General features: G+C 44.7%; 1 long non-coding RNA gene across 1 annotated transcript; it reads left to right on the top strand.

Annotated features, from left to right (window-relative positions):
* Positions 1-8096: 8096 nt before the first annotated feature.
* Positions 8097-22462, top strand: LOC125281408 (uncharacterized). Its single transcript, XR_008959429.1, has 9 exons — positions 8097-9455; positions 12382-12530; positions 14401-14637; positions 17046-17208; positions 17847-18062; positions 18430-18533; positions 19042-20165; positions 20541-20662; positions 20855-22462. It is a non-coding gene; the product is annotated as an uncharacterized LOC125281408 (long non-coding RNA).
* Positions 22463-22785: the final 323 nt, after the last annotated feature.

The raw sequence follows: 22785 nt of genomic DNA on the forward strand, positions 1-22785 counted from the left end.
AAAGCAGGTGCAAGTGCGGAAGAAGATGGCAGAGAGAGACCAGAGGCCGGGCAACGATTAGCAGCCCTGAGCTACAACCGGGGCTGGCTCTGCCCCCCCAGGGGCATTGTCCGGAGACATTTTTGGTCATCACAACTGGAGAGAGGGCAATGCTGCTGGCCTCTAGTGGGTAGTAGCCAGTGATTATCCTACAGGCATAGGACAGGGCCTGCACTCGCCCACGACAGGGAACATCAGGCCTCAAATGTTAGTCGTGCTGCTGTGGAGAAGCTCTGACAGAGGAAACAGAACCCGCGGTGCAGCGGAGAAGACAGCCGACCTGTGGTGTGGGCTGGAGCCACTGGCCACCTGCATCTTGGTACCGGTGCCCTGGGAGACAGAGCCTGGCTCTTTTGTGGGTGTGTGCATGTGATGGGGACTAGCTGTTGAGTCTGGGCACACGCACAGAAGGTGAGGCCCCTGAATGGCAGAGACCTGTGGTCCGTGGGGAGAAGGGGAGGAGCCCTGTGCACACACGTGACCGGTGCATGCGCAGTATGAAGAGCTTTCCGAGGAGGGGCAAGACTTCTAGATAGCGATGAACCCTTTCACTTCTGAGACTGTCATTAAGGAAAAATCAACCAACAATGAAAGTCCCAGTGTAATCCACAGCAATCTGGAGGTGTTCACGTATTTTGTATTTTAGTGAATAAAAAGGTTGGACTTAAGAAAATATTAGTGTAATATTCTCACTCCCTGACTGTGTCTTCTCTGTCTCATTTCCTGGCCTCTGTTTTCTTTGACCCCAGATTCCAAGAATTGACCAAGTTCTGGGCTTGAGCCTCTTCGTTGTAAGTCCACACTTGCTTCCTTCGGGCTCGGAGCCAGCAGCCATGTGGCGTGAGACTCTCACTCAAGCTTTTTGTCTGGACCTTGCTTCTTGTTTGCACACTTGCCTTTTAAAATGCCCCCTGGTGACCTTGTCTGACTTTCTAGTGGTGTCTTGATGATGACGAGGCCAGAGCTGAGCTTATTTTCTTCCCTAACATCAGCTTCTCCTCATGACTTGACCACTTGTTTAACGGGGCTCGTGTCCTTGTGTGCGTATTAATTTCAGCCCTCCCGTGCTTCTCGTCTCCAGCTCCTCCAGTGAGCCATCCCTGGACAAGCCATGCAGGGGGCTTTCGCACTCCTGCTCCCTCCTTTTCCTTTGGCCGTGGTTAGCAGCATGCTCCCTGGAGCCCCGCACCTGCTGTGTCATCCCTTTCTAGCCTATACTGTATATGTCATGCTGACAAAACATTGTTTTATCATAATAGTCCAGGACTTAAAAATCTACCCGAGTCTGTCCGTTAACGTTGCCCTGTTGCGTTCCTGTTGTACCCACGGAAGGTACTTCTAACCATTTAATTTGAGTTCAAGTGATTACGGTCATATAATTGAGGATAGAGGTCATATTCTTTATAGAGTAAAGGACTAGATCATAGTATTTCAGGCTTTGTTGATCACACGGACTCTGTTACAGCTATTTAGCTCTGTCTTTGTAGTGAGAAAGGAGACATGGACAGCACATAACGAAGAAGCGTGGCTGCGTTCCCGGGGAACTTTATTTAGGAAAGTCACTTGGCAGGCTGGATTTGGATGACAGGCCATACTTTGCAGGCCCTGATCTGTAGCAATGTTTTAAGCTCTTGGACGCCAGTGCTTACTGTAAGACTAGATATGATTGACAAAGCTTGTAAATTTTGCACGTGAGATAATGCTAAACTGATGTGGTTTTACCTTTATTGGGTAAACTGTTAATTTATTATATGGAAAGTTTTGTCTGCATCCATTATTGACATTGCACCGCTGGCAAGAGGGTGCTCTAAATTCTGCATTCCATTTAGTCCTCACTCCAATCTAAATTCAGTTCTGAAGTAGCTTGGGCCAAGTAGGTAACTGCAGACTTCTCATGACCGAACTTCTTTTTTTTTTTTTTTTTTTTTTTTAATGATTTTTTATTATATTATGTTAGTCACCATACAGTACATCCCCGGTTTCCGATGTAAGGCTCGATGATTCATTAGTTGTGTATAACACCCAGTGCACCATGCAATACGTGCCCTCCTTACTACCCATCACCGGTCTATCCCATTCCCCCACCCGCCTCCCCTCTGAAGTCCTCAGTTTGTTTCTCATAGTCCATAGTCTCTCATGTTTCATTCCCCCTTCTGATTACCCCCCCTTTCTTTATCCCTTTCTTCCCCTACCGATCATCCTAGTTCTTATGTTCCATAGATGAGAGAAATCATATGATAGTTGTCTTTCTCTGCTGGACTTATTTCACTTAGCATTATCTCCTCCAGTGCTGTCCATGTTGTAGCAAATGTTGAGAACTCGTTCTTTCTGATAGCTGAGTAATATTCCATTGTATATATGGACCACAACTTCTTAATCCAGTCATCTGTTGAAGGGCATCTCGGCTCCTTCCACGATTTAGCTATTGTGGACATTGCTGCTATGAACATTGGGGTGCATATGGCCCTTCTCTTCACTACGTCTGTATCTTTGGGGTAAATACCCAGTAGTGCAATGGCTGGATCATAGGGTAGCTCAATTTTTAACTTTTTAAGGGACCTCCACACTGTTTTCCAGAGTGGCTGTACCAACTTGCATTCCCACCAACAATGTAGGAGGGATCCCCTTTCTCCACATCCTCTCCAACAATTGTTGTTTCTTGCCTTGTCTATTTTTGCCATTCCAACTGGCGTAAGGTGGTATCTCAGTGTGGTTTTGATTTGAATTTCCCTGATGGCTAATGATTTTGAACATTTTTTCATGTGTCTGTTAGCCATTTGTATTCATGACCGAACTTCTGAGACATCTTTGTGCCGTGAAGGCAAAAAACATTTTATTTACACCTTCTCATTATTCTTCATCAAATCTAATTTGAAAGCATATATGTGAAATTTAAACTGTAAGGGTTGTGCATGTGAAAATACGAAGTAGAGATTCTTGAAGGGGCATGGGTTTTAACATTTGCATTCTATTGCCCTCTTGTGGTCAATGATGTATTGTTCTTTTTTGGGGGGGGGCGGGATTTTTTTGTCTGTTCTTTTTTTTTTAATTAATAATATTTTTTTATTCTATTATGTTAGTCACCATACAGTACATCCCTAGTTTTTGATGTAAAGTTCCATGACTCATTACTTGCGTATAACACCCAGTGCACCATGCAATACGTGCCCTCCTTAATACCCATCACCAGTCTATCCCATTCCCCCACCCCCCTCCCCTCTGAAGCCCTCCGTTTGTTTCCCAGAGTCCATAGTCTCTTGTGGTTCATATCGCCTTCTGTTTACCCCCCCTTTCTTCTTCCCTTTCTTCTCCTACCGATCTTCCTGCTTCTTATGTTCCATAAATGAGTGAAACCATATGATAATTGTCTTTCTCTTTATTGTTCTTTTCAGGATGGCAAAATGTGACTTGTTTCCTAGTGATTTCGTTTTCAATTTTAAAGTGTTCAGAGACTATTTAATATTTAGGCCTAAAGGCCATTAAGGTTTAAAATGTGCATTCAGCAAGCTCATGTTCTCAGTGAGGGAGGTAAGATGTGTGTGTATGCACCAGAGAACAGTGCATGATGGAAGAAGGTCAGATGTCCATGGGTGTGGTGTCGAAATAAATGCTGACAAGGGGCCCCGAGCGCAGAGAGGCTCGTGGCAGGGGCTAACTGTGCAAGTGTCCTTGGCCTGGATGGTTCGGTAGGTTGCAGACAGTGGAAACAGATGGTAAGTGAGGGGAGACGAGGTTCAGTGGTGCTCAGGGCAGCCTCAGTTTACTGCTGCCCCCAGCAGGCAGGCTAGCAGTGAGTGGTAGAAGCTTCAGGTGGGGCAGTTCTGGTCTCGGGGTCACTCCGCTGGAAACTTGTCTTCTTACCAGTGTTTTTCTTACCTGTTGTGACCATTTGTAGGTCATGAAGTCAACGTATCAAAAGCCAGTCTTTTGGGGCGCTTGGGTGGCTCAGATGGTTAAGCGTCTGCCTTCGGCTCAGGTCATGATCTCCAGGTCCTGGGATCAAGCCCCACACTGGGCTCCCAGCTCAGCGAGGAGTCTGCTTCTCCCTCTCTCTCTCCCCCTGCTTGTGCTCTGTCTCTCTCTCCCAGATGAATAAATACAATCTTTAAAAAAAAGGCCAGTATTGTTTTAAAATAATGGAATAGAATAGAATAGGACGGACTGAAACATTTCAGAGTACACTGCATATTCTAAGGATTAGTATTTCTTTGTAAACCTTCTAAAACAACATTTATTATCCAAATGCATATATGTTTCCGTAAAATGTCTTACTTAGGTTATGGGTCTGAAAAGTTCAAAGCACTGCTCTAAAGGTTATTTGTCGATTGTGTTGTTTTGTTGGTGTTGGTTTTGTTTTAAAAAATAACTTTATGTTTTAAAAAGTGAATGTTCATTAGACAAATAGAGTCCCAAGCCAATCACTCAAAATACTGCCATTAAGCAACCACTGTTGATGTTTGTAGAGTATCATTCCAGGTATTCCTACGTGTGTCTATTTGACTGCTGGCCTGGCTAGCTAGAGAAGCAAATAAGAGCCTGGCAGAGAGGAGATGGGTAAGGCAGGATATAAACAGAGAGCAGCCTGGCAGACAGACAGGAAGGCTTACAGAGGAGCTGATGGACGTAAACTAACTCATCTAACACAAAGCCTTACTTATAATAAAGTGTTAAATATCTCATGTAATTTATTGGATACCATACTAGAAGTGAAAAAGAGAATGGTTATATGGGTACAAAACGGTAGTAAGTGTATCAGGTGTTTATCCTTGCGATCCCAGGGCTGACTGAGAGCTGTAGCCACTGCCACCGCCCAGCGCCACAAGAGAGTGTCATACTACATATCCCTAGCCCAGGAAAAGATCAAAATTCAAAGTACAGTTTCTACTGACTATGCGTGACTTTCGCACTGTCATAACGTTGAAAACTTCTGAGTTGAACTGTCCTAAGTTGAGGACCATCTGTATTTGAATTCCATATTATGAATATATTATTTACATGTATACACATATATTATCTCTTTCATATTTATTATTTTACCCAGTTTTATTCTTATATATATATATATATATATATTCATATATATATTTTATCCAATTAGAGTTATCCAAATAATTACCTGTTTATTGCACTTTTATCTCTTCCTAAATCTCTGATCCAGAATTATTTTCCTTCTGCCTAAAGAATAACTTTTAGTATTTCCCTTAGGTCAGATCTCCTGGTAAAAGTTTTTCTCATTTCTGTATCTGAAAATTTCTCTATTTTGCTTTTGGTTTGGAAGTGCAGTTTTTCTGGATATTGAATTCTACCCAGGCATCTGTTCTCTCTTTGCGCATTGAATATTTGTTGCATTGTCTTTGAGAAGTCATGTGAGGTCACGTGGTTGCTCCTTTGGAGGAAATGTCTCTTTTTTCCTCTGGAAGCTTGTAAGATTTTCTGATTGTTCTTGGTTTTCAGCACTTTTACTGTAAGGTACTCTGTATTTACCCTGCTTGTTTGTGATTCTTGAGTGTGTGGATTGACATCTTTTACCAATTTTGGCAAAATTCTCGGGCATTCTCTCCTCAAATATCATTTCTGCCCTCTTTTGCTAATCTTCTTTCCTTGTGCCTCTGCAGCCAAGTATAGGAGCAGCTCTTCATTGTGTTCTCTCTCTTGCCTTCCTTTCTGAGTAGGCCGTCCTTTCGTCTCACCGTGCTTCACTCTGGGTGTTTCCTTTGGTTTTTTCATCCTGTTTTCAGCCATGTCCATTCTGTTGTCAATCCATACCCACTGAGTTTTTCATTTTGGTTATTTTATTTTTCAATTCCATTTCCATTTCTTTTTGAAACTTTCTTTATCCTGATCTCCTATGTCTTTAAAGTATTGTCTGGTTTTTATTGTGGTGTTGTTAATGTTGACTTCTTTTCTCATATTTCTGATTTTTAATGAATATGCTACATATCATATTAACCAGACAGTTTGTACAAATCATTTGGGTTTTACTGTGACCTTATTTTCCTACAGAGAACATTTCTCTTTGCTTCTTAGGAGGATAACATGATATACCTTTGATTTTGGATTTGGATTACCTCATTGTCTACATTTGTCCAAACTCATCACATGGTCCACTTAACATTTGTGCATTTCCTGATTTATAAATTTTATGTAAAGTACCATAAAGAAATTTTGAACTCTAAGGAAGTGATATGCATGTTGAAATGTTTAGGGGTGAAATGTACTGATGTTTGCAGATTTCTTTGCAATGCATCAAAAATAAAATGGGTTGAAAGAAGGATAAATAGGGGTGGGTTGATAGGTATGTGGTAAGCAAATCTAGCAAATGCTAATGGTAGAATCTAGGCGGCAGTACATGGTATTCACTTTAAAGTATTTCTACTTTATTGTATGTGTGAAAATATTTGTAATACAATTTGGAACAACATTAGAGTGGGACACCATTGTAGTTTGTCATACTCTTCTTTGTCTTTATTGATCTTTCTTGAGATACATGTCAGAATATTTGTTACATTGATATGTTACCTTCTTGTTATAACACAGACTCCTCTATTCTGCAATTTGATGTGACATCGATGGAAATGTATATATTGCATGAATCCTTGTTACACTAAAGTCTGCCTGTCATTGGATCCTGTAGCATAAACATTAAGGACAGTATGAAATCTCTGAATCTTGAGATTTCAAGACCTAGAATCATCGCTAACTTACTTTGTAACCTTGGGAAAATATCTCATGTGTTCTGAGCCTCAGCTTAATTTTTCATCTATGGAATGAAAACACTTCTGTAGTATTGAGTTCCTCTCCTTTGTGTTTACCCCTCAGTCAGAAATATTCCTTAGAGCTAATACTCAAAAGGCAAATACATTTCTCCTTTACCGTTTTGTTTATATGTTTGGAATCTTACATTAAATCAGAAGTCTTACATGCATATGTGTAAAGAGAGTCTGTAATGTTCAAAAGTTCATGGGGTGCTGTGTGGCTCAGTCGGCTAAAGTCTGACTCTTGGTTTTGGCTCAGGCAGTGATCTCAGCATCATGGTATTGAGCCCCGTGTCAGGCTCTGTGCTCAGTGCTGGAGTCTGCTTGCTCTCTCCCTCATCCTCTGCCCTTCCCCTGCTGGGCACATGCTCTCTCTCTCTCTCTCTCAAATAAATGTGAGAAATCGGAAAAAAGAAAGTTCACATCAATGTGCACAGTGCTACAGCTGGCCAGAGGCTCTCTTTCATGTGTTTTCTGCGAGCGGCATTCACTAGCATACCAGTGAGTACAGACACCTGAGTACAGTCTTGACTCATTGGTATGCTGGTGAATGTGGGCTCCCAGAAAGGGATGGTAAGGTGAAAGGGAGGGGCGAAAAAGAAGGAAGGAAGAGAAAGACAAAGGGGAAGAAAAAAGAACGGCTCCAGTTATTAGCCAACTTCTGTGGTGTAAATAATCCTTCCGTCATCAGCATGACATCCCTGCACATGGAGTTAGCGGAGATGTGACAGTTGGCTGCAGCTGGCTGCAGTAGTCTGTCTGTTGTCTTATACTCAATTTCTAATTCATTGGGTTGTATAACTGTTATGGTTTATGTAGCCACTTAAAGTATCTGTGTAGGCATGCATGTTGGCTATTTTTGTGAAAAAAATATTCAGAATACAGAAGTTATTTGTAAATTGCATGACATTTTCTGGCTCAATTGAAAATGCCTTTTTTCTTCAGCAAGTTTGGTGTGCACAAAAATATCTGGCTCCGTATGTTTCAGAGGAAAGTCTGAACTTGGTGGTGGTGATTAGAAATGTCTGTTATGTGTCTGTTACAGTGATCTGAGCAGGTGTGGAGTTAAAGAGAGTCTTCTCTTTTTATTTTAGGCGTTTTTGTTGCCTTCCTGTGACATCGCTGTAACAAGGAAGGTAGTTCCAGTGTACAGAAAGTGGATCCTCCAGGACAAACCTGTTTTCATGGAAGAACCAGATAAAAAAGAAGCTGCCCTAGAAGATGCTGAAAAATTAGGATTTTCAGAGACTGACAGCAAAGAGGTAATACGTTGTCGCTTGTTTCAGTTGGGAGTACCTGTATTTTAGCAAAGTCTACCCGATCGGGCGAGGGTGCCAGTCAGTGGGGCACAGGCCAGCGGGGCTCTTTTATCGTAGTTGCTGCTATCCAGTTGCTGGGTTCCGTGAGGACCTGCTTCAGTGAGGCTGCTTCTGGGCTGTCTTCAGGATCATTGGTCACCTCCTTCCCCTCAGGCTAGGTCCGGCTGTGCATGGCAGCTTCGTCATTCACTGTGGCGGCAGAGTTGTTTTATGAACCATCGTATGTTCACACGTCTGCGTATGAGACTAAAAATGTCACTGCCGTATTGGTATTGACATGTTTAAACAAATAGCATTTGAGAAACTAAATTTAGAATGTTTTGGCAGTCTTGTCTTGTGCAGTGGCCTGCCCAGAGCAGCCGAAAGGACTAACCCAATAATGAGTGCTATCTCCTCTCTTAAGAAGCCTCACTTCAGGGCTGGGTGCTGTCCTTAGAGTGAGTGCTGCTGGAATGGAACTTTTCGTCCTGGTTAGGTAAAGCTAGAGGCTGGATAAACCTAAAACGACACAGTGGGATCTCTTCCTGAAACAAAATATCTGTCATATTTCTATTTCTGGCATGCTGTTTTGAAACTAGTCTGAGAAATTATTTTTTTTAAGATTTTTATTTATTTATGTGACAGAGAGACAGCCAGCGAGAGAGGGAACATAGCAGGGGAGTGGGAGAGGAAGAAGCAGGCTCCCAGCGGAGGAGCCCGATGTGGGACTCGATCCCGGAACACCGGGATCACGCCCTGAGCCGAAGGCAGACGCTTAAGCACTGTGCTACCCAGGCGCCCCTGAGAAATTATTTCTAAAAGTGGGTGTTGTAGCAATTAACAACAAACATTTAAGACTATTTGTAATCAAAGGCATATCACTTTTAAATATCTGTATTAATTCCATAATTTTTGATTTTTTAATATTGGTGAAATCATTTTAATAACTGGTCATGAGGTCAAAATGAATAGATAAGCAAATGGAATTTATCACACATTTTAAAGATCTGTTTTAGAGACTCATTCAGTCACTGGACCTGTGTTTATTTCTTCAGCACATACTAAACACTAGGCACTGTTTGAGGTGCTGGAGGTGGTGAACAAAATGGAAAAAAGACTCGCCCTTCTAAAACCTCTATTCTCATGAATTTTAGTAAGTGTAAGGAATTAAATATGTGAACATGTACTTCTTCCCCCTCCGTGAACTGGTTTTTATCTTCTAAAGACCTCATCTGACGGTTCTCGTCATAAGCGATCTTCCAGTTGGGGACGAACATACTCCTTCACGAGTGCAGTGAGCAGAGGATGTGTGACGCAAGAAGAAAATAAGAACGGGAAAGCCGGGGCCCAGGCTATGCTGCAGGTACGTGGCTGGCCGGAAACATAAAGACCTCCGCTTGGAGTCCATTGAACATTTTGTTTATTGTGATAGCATCATTAAAGTACGGGGATATTTGTATCTACCTGTCAGTAAACAGCCCTTAAGTTCTCATTCTGAGTTTTCTTCCTGACCGCTCATCTTCAGTTTGTAAAGATTCTTTTCTAGTCGAAGGAGACCTATGAGCCGGTTGCAGGTTTTTGAGAGGGATTATTACGCAGTGAATGTGAAATGACTGAGATCCAAATCTTAAAAAGCATGTCCTGAACACATATGGGGAGTTAGTCCGTCATCTGGACTCTAATTTGCAAGACAAGCATGGTGATTCTATAATCCCATAAAGAATATTCTTCTTAAAAATTGCCTGTTTGATGATAAATGCTCTACTTTTTAAATCTTTATCTGTATGAATATTTAAATAGAACCAGTGCCATTTGGGAACATTGGAAAGAACAACTTTGGCTGATCACTTAATCTTCCCAGACCTCAGGATTTTACCTCAAAAATGGGGATTGGGAGATTGATTACCTCTTGGCCCCCATCTACGTGGAAGGTTGTTAGGTCTCTAAGTGAAAACACAGAATGCCTCTTTTTCCCCTGCTCCCTGGCGCCCACCCTCTACCCCATATCCACCTGAGCTAGCATAGGCATAGCTTGCCTGTTGCCCAATTTTCAATGACATGCTTTTGTCATCCATCTCTCAGTAGGATTCCTTGTCATGGTATCCTTTTTGCTTTCAGGTTCATTAGCAGTTTAATACTCTGTAACTATTGAATCTTCTCATTTTTCAGTGAAAATCAGCAAATAATTGGAAATCAACTTGAAACAAAATGAAGATGATTTTACTTGAGTAGCTTCAGAGAACTCTGGTGCCAGTTGTTAGGAAAATCTGTGCCCTCACCAGAGAAGTGCATGCCGGAGTCCCTAGCCTGTGTCCCTTGGTATTCCTTGTCCTCCAAGTGGATTGCCATATGCCGTCCTCAGCCATCCCACTGCCAGTATCTCCCTAGGTTCAGGAGAGTATTAATTTGCTTTCTGAAAGGATGAGTTACATCGACTTGGCCAAACCAAGAAAAAATACTTTCCACTTGATTGTAGCACAACAGTGTTCAAAAATGTTTAGTTTGGATTCTAATAGCTGTGTTTGTTCTCTTTGTATCCAGTATCTTTGGTCCTTTCCTTGGTTCATTAGGAAAAAGTGGCCAAGTACAGGTTGAATAAGCTAGTACTCTTCTCCAGTTGCTGTTGAGAGGTACAATTTGGACGTATTAATTTTTTTTTAATTTTTACCTTAACCAGTACTGACATGGTAGTAAGAAAGATTCATGGAGTTGGCATTTTGATCTTTTTTAAAAAAGAAAATGAGCGGAGAATATAATATATGAAGACTCCTCACTTTTACTTGGGAGTATGCAAAGTTTCCAATTCACATCAAGAAACCAAATACCTTGAGTGAAAGATCTGTCTTGCAGCAGATCGTCTATGCCATACGTCTTCCAAAAACATGGCCACGAGGGGCAGCTGGGTGGCTCAGTCGGTTAAGCCTCCGACTCTTGATCTCTCAGCTCAGGTCTTGATCTCAGTCAGGGTAGTAAAAAAATAAAATGGCCACTAAAATTATACTACCACTGCTAGAGTTGGTTAGTCAAAAAGTTCTTTGTTTTCCTTTTTCCCACTTGAAAGCTAGGAAAGTCTTCACAATTGCTGTTATCATCTGTTACCAATTATTACAGTGCTTATTTAGTAATTCTTTCTAGAAAAGTAGGCCCTGACACCTTTTTAATCTTGCACAAGATAATCTTAGAGGCTGTCAATATTTAAATTCACCCACTTGACTTTTGAGCATGTTTATTTTAATTTCTTCAGTCCGTTTGTGCATCTATTTTAAGATGTTGTGTTGATAGATTTCATTCCCAGGTGAGCCAGAGAATTCTGTTTGTTCCCAGATCCTTTGAATTTGTACTGCTGAACACAAGGGAGACTTAAGAAGGCATAGGATCTAGGTAGATGGTACCCATCCACCTTCATCACCAGACTGACAACTCAGTCTCCTAAACTGAAGGGTCACTGGTATCGTCTGTGTCAGTAGTAACACAGTGGTAACTTTACTGTAGTGCCCCTAAGCAGTCACTAACGACTACGTAACAGGCCACATCTGTGCGTCTCACCATTTTCTACTGAAACATCCCTGACAGGAATGGACAGTGAACTTGTACCCCAAAGGTCTGAGGTAGAGTGTAGAGCTGTTGGCTGGTCATCTAAGTTTTTTTAAATCTGTTTTTATCTCAAGAATTCACATAGGTTTTATATCCTACTGCCTAATATCGTTCTCCTAGTCAAGGTATATGCACCTGGAAGCTCTGTACTGTTGACCATGTGGCCGTGCCGGTTTCCTGCCTCCCTACAGCTACTAGAGATCTGCGCCCGTGTTGGGTGGTGCTGGCCGTGCTTCCTACCTGCAAAGTTCATGTGCTGGGAGATTCCACAGCAATCAGATGGTTTTTCCCAGCCACTGTCTGACCACTGCTCCTCTTCCTCTCCCCGTCCCCGACCCCAAAATTTCTCACCCAGAAGCAGTGATCCTATCTTACTGTTTTCCCCTTTTCTTTTGAGGTAATGTAAAAAGAAGTCTTCAGAAAGTTTTCTGATTCATAAATTTTCTATAGTTGCACTATTAATTTGTATTAATAATTTTTTTCTAGGAAAGGTCTTTCAAGTGTGTCAGGTGATTCTAAGAGAAGCATTTTAAAGAATCTTGAGTATGTGTTGGTACCACTTGCCTTAGTTGAAATGACTCCAAGGTGATTGTTTAGTAGAGGGAAATTAATATCATTATCTTTAAGAAAAATTTGTTCAGATTTATGTGTTTAGTTACATTTATATGTTTACTGTAAAATTTGTTGATTTCAAGGTATTTTTGACCAATGCAGCAAACGTCTTTTTGTTGGAACCATGTCCTGAAGTTCCCATGCTCTTAAGAGAACAAGCTGATGCCTGTAAAGCTGTTTTGATTATTCGTAGGCGCATGATAATGGAGCTTACAATGAATAAAAAGACATGGTAAGTTTATTTCAAATTCATTAATTCTGTAAAACATGTTTCTGTTTTTCAACATAATAATTAGAACGTCAAAGCCTCCACTTACTGATGGCTTTACAAAGTGAACAGTAAGATGATAATCAATCTTCTGTAACAGTTTCTGTGAATTATGAAGAAGGTAAGTATCCAGCACTTTGATAGTTTATTTTTATTATTGGCTTTAAAAATGTTACTGAATGAAAAGTAGTCATATTACTTAATAGTAGATTTTTCCATTTTAAATTGTCATCAGACTGCTTTGTGGAAAAGCAATGCAACTGGTGTTTTCTATCCTTCTTCATAAGCCCAGGAGCGGTTGTTAATTGCTCTGAAATGCTGTTAACTGATTTTTATTGCTTCCAATTTGAAGCTTTGAATTCACTTTGGTAAACCAATTATCTGAAATGACAGACTGTCAGAATGACCGAATAATAGTACCGTCAAACATATAGTGGCGTCATGAAAATGTGCTTATGCGAAATGTTTTCGTTTTTCTCCTTTGTTTTTGTTTGGTGTCTCTGTATTTATAATACCCCGAAAGTACACAGTGCTGTGGGTTTTTCCCACGCCCCCGTCCCATGATGAGCGCATCACTCCAGCTTAGGAGGTGCTTTCAGACGTTGTCAGCAACAGAGACCTCAGAGCCACTCTGTAACCCTCTTTCTTCATGCCCCTCAGTTCTAGTTGTAAAATGCCTCTCCAGCCCGTCCTTTACGTGTTCCTCCCACCCATCGCTGCCCTGGGGCGGCCTGGCTGGGTCAGCCCTGCTGTCAGTGGGCTTTGGCCTCTGTGCTCAGTGCTCAGGGCTGCTGCAAACCAGCTCTGGTGGCCACTTCCCTCCTGGAAGTCCTCAGTGGGGCCCCGTTACCACACCTGTATTCTGGATGCTTTTTCTTTTCTTTTTTTTTTTTTTTTTAGTTTTAGTTTTATATATTTATTTAACACAGATAGAGACAGCCAGCGAGAGAGGGAACACAAGCAGGGGGAGTGGGAGAGGAAGAAGCAGGCTCACAATGGAGGAGCCCGATGCGGGGCTCGATCCCATAATGCTGGGATCACGCCCTGAGCTGAAGGCAGACGCCTAACCGCTGTGCCACCCAGGTGTCCCCTGGATGCTTTTTCTGGATGTCCTTGAGTCAGCACTAAAGGGAAAGCTCTGTGTGCACCTGGTGGAAAGCATAGAAATGAGGCAGGACTGACCTGGCAGGGGCCCCTAGGGCTGTGGAGTCCAGCCTTTTCCTTTCTCCCATGAAGGGAGGGTGGGCCCAAAGGAATCCCATCAGGTAGCAAGTTCACTGGTACAGAAACCACAGGAATCAAAATGATTATTTTAGGATGTAAATTCCAGGGGCGCCTGGGCGGATCAGTCGTTGGGCATCTGCCTTCGGCTCAGGGCGTGATCCCGGTGTTCAGGGATCAAGCCCCGCATCAGGCTCCTCTGATGGGAGCCTGCTTCTTCCTCTTCCACTCCCCCTGCTTGTGTTCCCTCTCTCGCTGGCTGTCTCTCTCTCTGTCAAATAAATAAATAAAATCTTTAAAAAAAAAAAAAAAAGAAGTAGAATAGTTGTTATACCGAGAGTTTTGTCTTCTCCCAAGTTACAGCCAGGACTAGCTGCAGACACCAGGGGATTTTGAACCAGTAGTTTTGTTCATGATAATAGCTGATTTCTCCGTAGCTCAGATCCTGATTACAGTTGATCAAATAAATTTTGAGACGCTAAAAGAAAATCAAGATCAAGTGCTTTTTATTTTAAAGTTCATTTTATTCCTAGTAATTTAAAATATTTTGTTAAAACTCATTCTTCTTCCAAATGAGGGTGATTCAGTTCTCTTGTTGGCTTGTTGGTTTTAGACACTCATGGTGGCGTGGATCCGAGCAAACCTGTGTGTGTACATTTCTCAAGAGCTCTGGGATGACTTCCTTGGTGTGCTGTCCTCCCTCACGGAATGGGAAGAACTCATAAACGAGTGGGCCAACGTCATGGACTCCTAGACAGCAGTGCTGGCGAGAACTGTTACGGAGTTGAGATGACAAACCTACCTCTAGACAAACTAAGTGAACAAAAGGAAAAGAAGCAGCGAGACAAAGGTACTTCTACTCTTACAGAGAAATACCAGATGTCTGAGATGGAGGCGGAGTGTGTCTATACATATAGGCAATTAATGCATGGAATTTTGGAATAAACCATACAGGCCGTGTCTTTTTAATGGTGGTGTCGGATGGTGTTTCATAGCACTCTGTCCTCGTAGTAAGGATGATGAATTTATGAAGGGGCTGTGGAGGAAGAAAGAAGATGAAGGGGAGTAGCAGTAGTAGCAACAGGAATAATAATAATGGCTCGTGCTTGTATGTATTCTCTCTCTTCGCCCTCTTGGTAACTTCTGAGTTACTATCCAGGTATCACAGACAGAAACTGAAGTACAGAGAGTCCATGGTGATGGGCTCACTCAAGGTACCTAGCTGAGAAGTGGGAAAGCCAGAAATTGAAGCTGGGAAAGTCCAGCTCCGGGCACCACACTAGAAAGACGTATTCCAGTGCCTGCTTAGGCAAGGTAGAAAAATTCTGAGTGTTTCAGATGGGAGTCATTTTGGCTTTTTTTGTTTCTAGATAAAAGTTGTTTTGAGACCTCGAGTCAGATCAAGGTGGAAAACATCCATGGTGGTTTCTACTGGGGACAACAATTTGTCTTCATTACTGTTTGAAGGCTGTGACACAGTCTTGGGATTAATTCCCTTGTACTCCAATTTATTGTGTAAAGATTTTGAGGCAGTTCATAGAAGTACCTATAATACAATAGATAAAATGGGTAAGGACACTGGGGCAAATTTAAAGGGAGCGGAGTTGCCGGAGTGGTTAAGATGCCAGAATGCATGCCAGAGAGCCCCCTATTCTTGCTAGGGAGGGAGAAGGGGAGCAAGCTTAGATGTGACTCTGATCTTCACAGGGTTACAGCAGAGGATCACAGATTACAAATGGGGAACATCGACAGCTTAGGTGATACATAGCTTTTCTTGGTCCTAAAACTTGGGAGGAGTTTCTTCTCCCAAGATGCATAAAGTATACATTGCTTGCTTTGGGTAGACTATAGCCTCAACAATAGCCTTATTATAGACTGTATCAGCTTTTCCTGTGTGACAGATCACCCCAAAACATAGTGACTTAAAGGAACAGCCAGTTGTTTAAATCATGATTTTATGAGTTGGCAGTTTGGGTTGGACACAGTTGGGAGTTCTGCTGGATTCCCTTCTGTGTTTGTAGTCAGCTAGGCTGTCAAATAATCAGCCAGGCAGCTCTAGGGTTGGCCAGCTGTCAGCTGGGGCAGTGATGGGGGGACTTGGCCACATACCTTTTATTGCCCAGCAGGCCAGCTCAGGCTTTTTTGGTGAGGTTTTAGGTTTCCAGGAGCAGCAACAGGGCAAGCCCAGATTTTCCAACGCATTTCAAATCTCTGCTTGCTCATTTTGCTAGCAAAGCAAGTCATGTGATGAAGCCCAGGGTCATTGTGGGAGAGGCCCACAGAGGATGTGGATGTGGGGAGGTGTGAACCAATTATGGTGATTACTTAACCATATAAACATGTCATTAATGGGACTGATTCTTATAATATCTTCGCTGCAGTCTGTGAGTGGCTGTATTTATTTATAGGAAGGTAAACAATCTGAAAAACAGTTTATGGAATGATACAGAATGAATTCAATTATGTAATTAATGCCTTTGGCAAATATTTCTGATTGATCTATCATCTTGCTTATGAGGAGATAATGCTAAGTGAAATAAGTCAAGCAGAGAAAGACAATTATCATATGATTTCTCTCATCTATGGAACATAAGAACTAGGATGATCAGTAGGGGAAGAAAGGGATAAAGAAAGGGGGGTGATCAGAAGGGGGAATGAAGCATGAGAGACTATGGACTCTGAGAAACAAACTGAGGGCTACAGAGGGGAGGGGAGTGGGGGAATGGGATGGGCTGGTGATGGGTAGTAAGGAGGGCACGTATTGCATGGTGCACTGGGTGTTATGCGCAACTAATGAATCATCGAACTTTGCATCAAACACCAGGGATGTGCTGTATGGTGACTAACATAATATATTTTTTTTTAATTTTTTTAAATTAAAAATAAAAATAAATTCAAATGTTCATTATAAAAATACTTGCCTTCTAAGCACTGGATTTGTGGAAACAAAATATACTCTCAGGAACCTGGGTGTGAAAACCACCCATAGGTGGCAGCCACCAGCACATTACCTGTGCAGAAATCTCTGTCTTGGTCTCTTATCTCCTGTATTTCTCTTGGATCCTTGACCACTCATTTGAAATACTTGACCAGAGCTCTAGGAGAGGAAAGCAGAGAAGTGATACCTAATTTTGCAACAAGAGAAGCTGCCGATTATATACAGTTGGATTTATGAAATCTGCTGAGTAACACAGGCTATGCAATGAATGATAAGGAAGTCAGCCTTTAGATTATTTTTCTTTTCTTATCCTTTATCAGGCTGTGTTCTATTCTCCGAAAGGAGCCACCGTGGGGAGATCCTGTTCTCTCAGCTGGCGGAGCCACCCGGATGTGGCCGAGCCAGTGCGATCGAGGAGCGCCACCACATCTGGGGCACGGGGAGCTGAGAAAGCAAGAAATATTGTTCGCCAGGATACAACTGGTAAACGTTTATTTAAGTGCTTCTGTGAGGTCCAGTTGCTATCTAAGATGGATTTATAGGAATAAAATGTTTTAAAAGCTTTAAAATTCGACTCAGAACATAAATACATGGCCTTTTATTAAGTAGGATGTTTCCGTATCTTTTAATTATCTCTTCTGTTCTCTTCAAATCTGTTTTTGATACTTATTTCTGAATCATTCATTGTGAAAAAGAACTTGAGCTGTCACTACTGAGTGAGATATATGTGCAAAAGAGAGAAAATAGATATTTTGTTAGAAGCCTAAAACAAATAGATTCTCAGTAATCGCACAGCTGCATCATGTTGTTGAGCAGCGTGAATCTTAGTGTGGCGCTGTTCCAACACAGAAAAAGAGAATAATGCACATAGTTTGCAGGACTGGAGGGGGATATTGAAGTGCCTTGCTTCTGTTGGGAAGTGGAGCTTTACATGCCTGGGGCTGTTGTCCTTCTACCCTGTTCCCTCAGTGAAAAACAATGGAATGAAATCCACGGTCTCCACCCAGGCTCAGGCCAGATTCTCAGCTCCCTGAGGTCCAGCTCTGACCTGTGACCCCTACGTAGGACATAAGTCTTGCATGGGAAATGGCTGGGTGAACCAAGGTCCGCCTGTTCTCTAGGAGCTGTTCAAGAAGCTGCTGCCCCATTAGTGCCTGGGCTCCATCTGGTCCAAGCGCAACAAGCCTGGCAGTGAGCACCTGGCACCCACAGTCCGGGCCACTGTCGCCCAGTTCAACGGTGTGGCCAAGTATGTCATCACCACCTGCCTTGGCAACCCAAGCATGACAGCCCGGGATAGGGCCATGGTGGTGGAGCACTGGATCAAGGTGGCCAAGGTATGCAATGGGAAGCCCAGCCGAGGTGCTCTCCTGAGTCTCGGGCACTGCTCTTCCCTTGATCAGGTCTCAGGGTGGAAGGCCCTGGTCTTTGCCCTAGGACTGTGCAGTCCCTAGGCTCTTTGGTCCAGGGGCATGCTGACCTCCCCTTGCGTGGCCCTATGCTGGGATGCTCCGTTTCTGCCTGGCTCCTTCCTTGGAGTGAGGTAAAATCTTCCTCCTCCTCTGGGCCTCACGTGTGCCCTTCGGCAGGTCCCTGGACAGCGGCTTCCTCCAGCAGGAGCGCCTTCCCCTGAGGGGGACTGAAGCTTGAGAGCCAATCAGGTGCTGGCTCCCCACATGACAGCCCATTCTCTTCCCTCCCCAGGCCTGTCAAGCCCTGAGGAACTACTCGTCCTTACATGCCATCCTCTCGGCTCTGCAGAGTGTCTCCATTCACCGCCTCGAGAACACGTGGGGGAAGGTTTCCAGGTGAGTAGGCCTCTCTCCATGGAGGGACCAGGATGGATGAGGGAGCTCCCAGAGGCTTGTCCTCTTCCCCCTCAGGCAGCTTGGACCTTCTGGGAGGCGGCAAACCCCGACCACAAGACCTGGGCTGGTGGGTGCGTCTCTCAGCCTTCCTGGTGAAGAGGCCACCATGCCTCCCGCTTTAGAAATCAGTTTTGCCAAATGTCCCACACGGGGCTGAGCTGCATTAAATCTCTTCACGTGTTTCCTTGACAGCCACTAAGCTCTCTGCCCATTTGAACCCCAATTTGACCCAAACAGTGTTTCTCAATGAATATGGGAAGGGAGGCCCAGGACGAGCCACATGAGAGCTCCCTCCCATGTCCTACAAAGACCTTAGTGCTCAGAGGATCCCAGAAGAAACCCTCAACCAGGCAGGTTGACACTTTGGGGTTCTCAAAGAAAAGGCACTCTCACTCAACCCTGCCACATTATTCGTCCATTGATCCTGCCTCCCTTGCCTCTGTTCAAGAAGCCATTGAGGATCTTTCAAAAGCTGTGCAGCAAGGACACCGCACAGGGCAGGAACCTGCTCATCAAGGTAGCCTGGAAGGTGGAGGTCTGGAAAGAGAGGAGGGGTGGGAGGGAACAGGGTCCTGCGAGGATGAAGTCGGGAATGGTCTGAAGCATTCCTTGGGGAGGGGAAGCCTTTGGCATGAATGTGGTGACAGCCTAGGTGAGGATGCTGTTGGCGGTGAGGGGGCAAGCAGGTGGTGTCCAAGCAGACTCCCTAGCCTTGACACCGTCTCTCTTAGTGTCGACAGCTGCTCCACATGGTCACCTGGGGTGGGCCAGGAGGCTGGAGCTTTTTCAGGGGAGGGTCCTTGTGGGCAACAGAGAACAGTGACTCATCCCACTCTCCCCCTTAGGACACAGGGTGTCGTGCCCTTCCTTGGCACTTTCCTCACCAAGTTGCTGATGTTGGATACCGCAGTGGAGGTCTATCTGGAGGTGGGTGAGCCTGAAGATTGTGGGGGATGGACCAGAATCTGGACCTTTGGGAATAGAGCACCCCTGTAATGAGCCCTGAGCTCTCAGGACTCGGCAAACCTACCCTGATGACAGCCTCAGAGCTGCGCCTGTGAGGCCGGGGTCTCTTGCCCATCTCAGCAATGAGTGAGGCGAGACTGCAGTAAGGACATGGCTCCCGGTGCCGAAGACTGGTGAAGCAGCAGAGCTTCCTGAAGGCAAAGCTGCATGAGGTCTGTCTGAGTGGACCTCAGCCTCCCCCGGTGAGTTTGCTCGTGGGGGGAGAATGAAGTCAGGACCCTCCACGTCAGCAAGCACCTCCGTAGCCGCAGCAGCCCCTTCCTGCCTGAGGCTTCGGCCTCCCCTACTGTCTTCCGAGAGGGTGGTGCTGCAGGGTCCCGACCTGTAGCCAGTCCATCTGCCCCATGTCCTCCTTTCTCTGGACCCCAGAGCCTGGCCTAGATCCCAGGCCCGCTATCTGTGTATGCACAGCCCCTCACGGGTCCTGGCCATGGTGCAGCATGAGAAGGGATGGGAATCAAGTGCTCCTAAGAACCAGGGGCCTCATTCTGATGGACTTTGTCTGCATTCCAGGGGAATGAGATCAACCACCACAAAAGAAATAAGGTGAGCATATGTGGCGCTTCCCGCAGGGAAGGGTAGGGAGTGGGCCTCAGAGATGTCCCTGGGAAGAACATTGCTTGGCTCCATCCCCTCCACCTCACATTTCCTGGGATCCCTTGAGAAGAAAGCAGTGCAAGTCCCATCCCGTTAGGAGATGGGGACAGAGCATGGCATCCAGGAGGACTTCCCGGAGGAGGGGCTACTGATACTCACCTCTGAGAACAGGTGGAGACCGGATGAATCTGCAGGGAGGAGGATGGCCATGTGTGCCAGGACGGGGGACGGGTCCCCGGTCCCGCTGCTCAACCCTCACCAGACCCTGCAGCTCCCTGGCCCCCCTAGGCTCCCTATACATCCTGTGCTTCTCTCTCTGCTCAGGAATATCAAGTCATGACGGACATCATGCTGCTCCAGGTGGCTGCCGAGAATTACACCCTAGAGCCCGAGGATCCTTTTTGGGCCTGGTTCCAGGCTATGGAGCCGCTCAGCGAGGCTGAGAGGTGAGGCCCATCAGGAGCTGGGTCGGTGAGGTTCGGGGTGGACTCTTTCTGCTGGCCACTCCTGGGATCCTCCTTCCCTGGGCAGCCTCAGGCCTTGTTGCCGGGGCGCCAGACTCCAGCTGTGGGCAAACACTGGCAGGGACTCTTGAATGGAAGCTCCTGGGCAACTCACAGGTGTCCCTCTGTCCTTAGCTACACCCTGTCCTGCCAGCTGGAGCCCCGGTCCTAGCTGGTCAGCAGCACTCAAGAAGGAGAAGAACTGGCCGCAGTCAACCTCAGGGCTGAGCAAGTGTCCAGTGGCCCTGCAGGGATTCCTCAGCAGCTGCATATGGACAGTCCTTGCGCCCTATTTACTCCACACCCCTTCCCCCCATCTATTTCCTTATGTAGGGGGCACCATTTAGTTGTTTTAAACAGTCCCGTGATAGATTTGCATGTTAGGAGAGTAAAGCCCTTGTTTTGTTTTAGAGCACAGGTGTGTGGTTTGGGTCTTTTACTTCCTGCAGTAATGGAAAACTTGCACAGACTCTCATATTCGTTCCTGACCTAGGAAATCTCCCAGAGTCATCAGCTACTGTATGTGGGAGGAAGGAGAAGTGCCAGCCTTTCTCCCTAGCCACTGGAGGGCACCCCCAAATCCCCCTTACTCAGAGCACGCGTCCATTTCAGTCAGTGAATTTGGGTAAACAGCAGAGACAGCTCCTCAGAACTCCTGAGATTTAGAGGTTGCAGGGACTTTCCCAGGAATAGCAACAACCACTGAAAGTGGGAGTCTTTAAGACTTGTACGCCCCAGAACTCCTTCCTGCCCCAGGACTGGGGTTGCCTTTCTCCGCTCTAAGGCCAGGAAGACTGTGTCCTGCTTCTTCCGTTGAGATGCTTTTTTGGTTTAGTGTTTGGTTTTGTATTGCCCCCGTATTTGGAACTTGTTGTATTGTAGTTCAATCTCTGGAACTGCATCAGCACCTAGTGGGGAAAAACACGGAAGGAGATCAAATCCTGCGTGTGAAGGGGACAAAGCCAGAGGAAGATAATTTGCAGATGGACTCAGGGCAGGCAGGGCTTTCCAGCCTCAGTCTCCCCGTTGGCCGTTTACCAAGTTGGAATCTTTCTGGGATTCTTGTCAGTGATCTCTGGATACCCTTTCCTGCTTGTTTTGTGTGTTGGGAAAAGATGGGAGGGGTACCTTAAAGGGCACACCTGAGCCTGGTTCCATGAACATCTATGCTGACCTAGGAGCCAGGATTTCCAGCCTTCATGCATCTCCTTATGCGGTTCTTCTGAAGCAGCAGTTCCCTCCAGGCCCCAGGCTCTGGGTCAGATGCACAATAGCTACTGTTCCCTGGCTGGCATCTGATGGATCAGGGACGGGCTCTTTCTTGCCAGGATAAGGGGCCATATCCTTGACCAGAGAAACCCCACACTCTCCTTGCTGTCCGTCATGACTTTTAGGTACATGTTTTCTGAAGTCCATCATCTCTATTTCTTTTATAATAATTTTTTTTTATTATGTTAGTCAGCATACAGTACTTCCCTAGTTTTTGATGTAAAGTTCCATGACTCATTACTTGCGTCTAACACCCAGTGCACCATGCAATAGGTGCCCTCCTTAATACCCAACACCAGCCTATCCCAATCCCCCACTCCCCTCCTCTCTGAAGCCCTCAGTTTGTTTCCCAGTGTCCATAGTCTCTTGTGGTTCATTCCCCCTTCTGTTTACCTCCCCCTTTCTTCTTCCCTTTCTTCTCCTACTGATCTTCCTACTTCGTATGTTCCATAAATGAGTGAAACCATATGATAATTTTCCTTCTCTGTTTGACTTGACTTAGCATTATCTCCTCCAGTCCCGTCTATGTTGCAGCAAATGTTGAGAAATCGTTCTTTTTGATGGCTGAGTAATATTCCATTGTCACTAATATTCAACAGTTTACACACTCAGTCTCAGTTTGCACACTTACACTGACTTGTCCGAAATTAGGTACTCAGCCTGAGCCCCCAGACCTACTGGGTCCCCTGCACATTGAAAGTGAGCAGATGAGAAGCATCTCGCATGCAACTGGTTGCCAAAACAAAGCAGGGGTACGAATACTTCTATCAGACAAAACAGAATATAAAAAATAAAAG

Source organism: Ursus arctos, unplaced genomic scaffold, assembly GCF_023065955.2.
Source record: "Ursus arctos isolate Adak ecotype North America unplaced genomic scaffold, UrsArc2.0 scaffold_16, whole genome shotgun sequence".
NCBI classification, from domain to species: Eukaryota; Metazoa; Chordata; class Mammalia; order Carnivora; family Ursidae; genus Ursus; species Ursus arctos.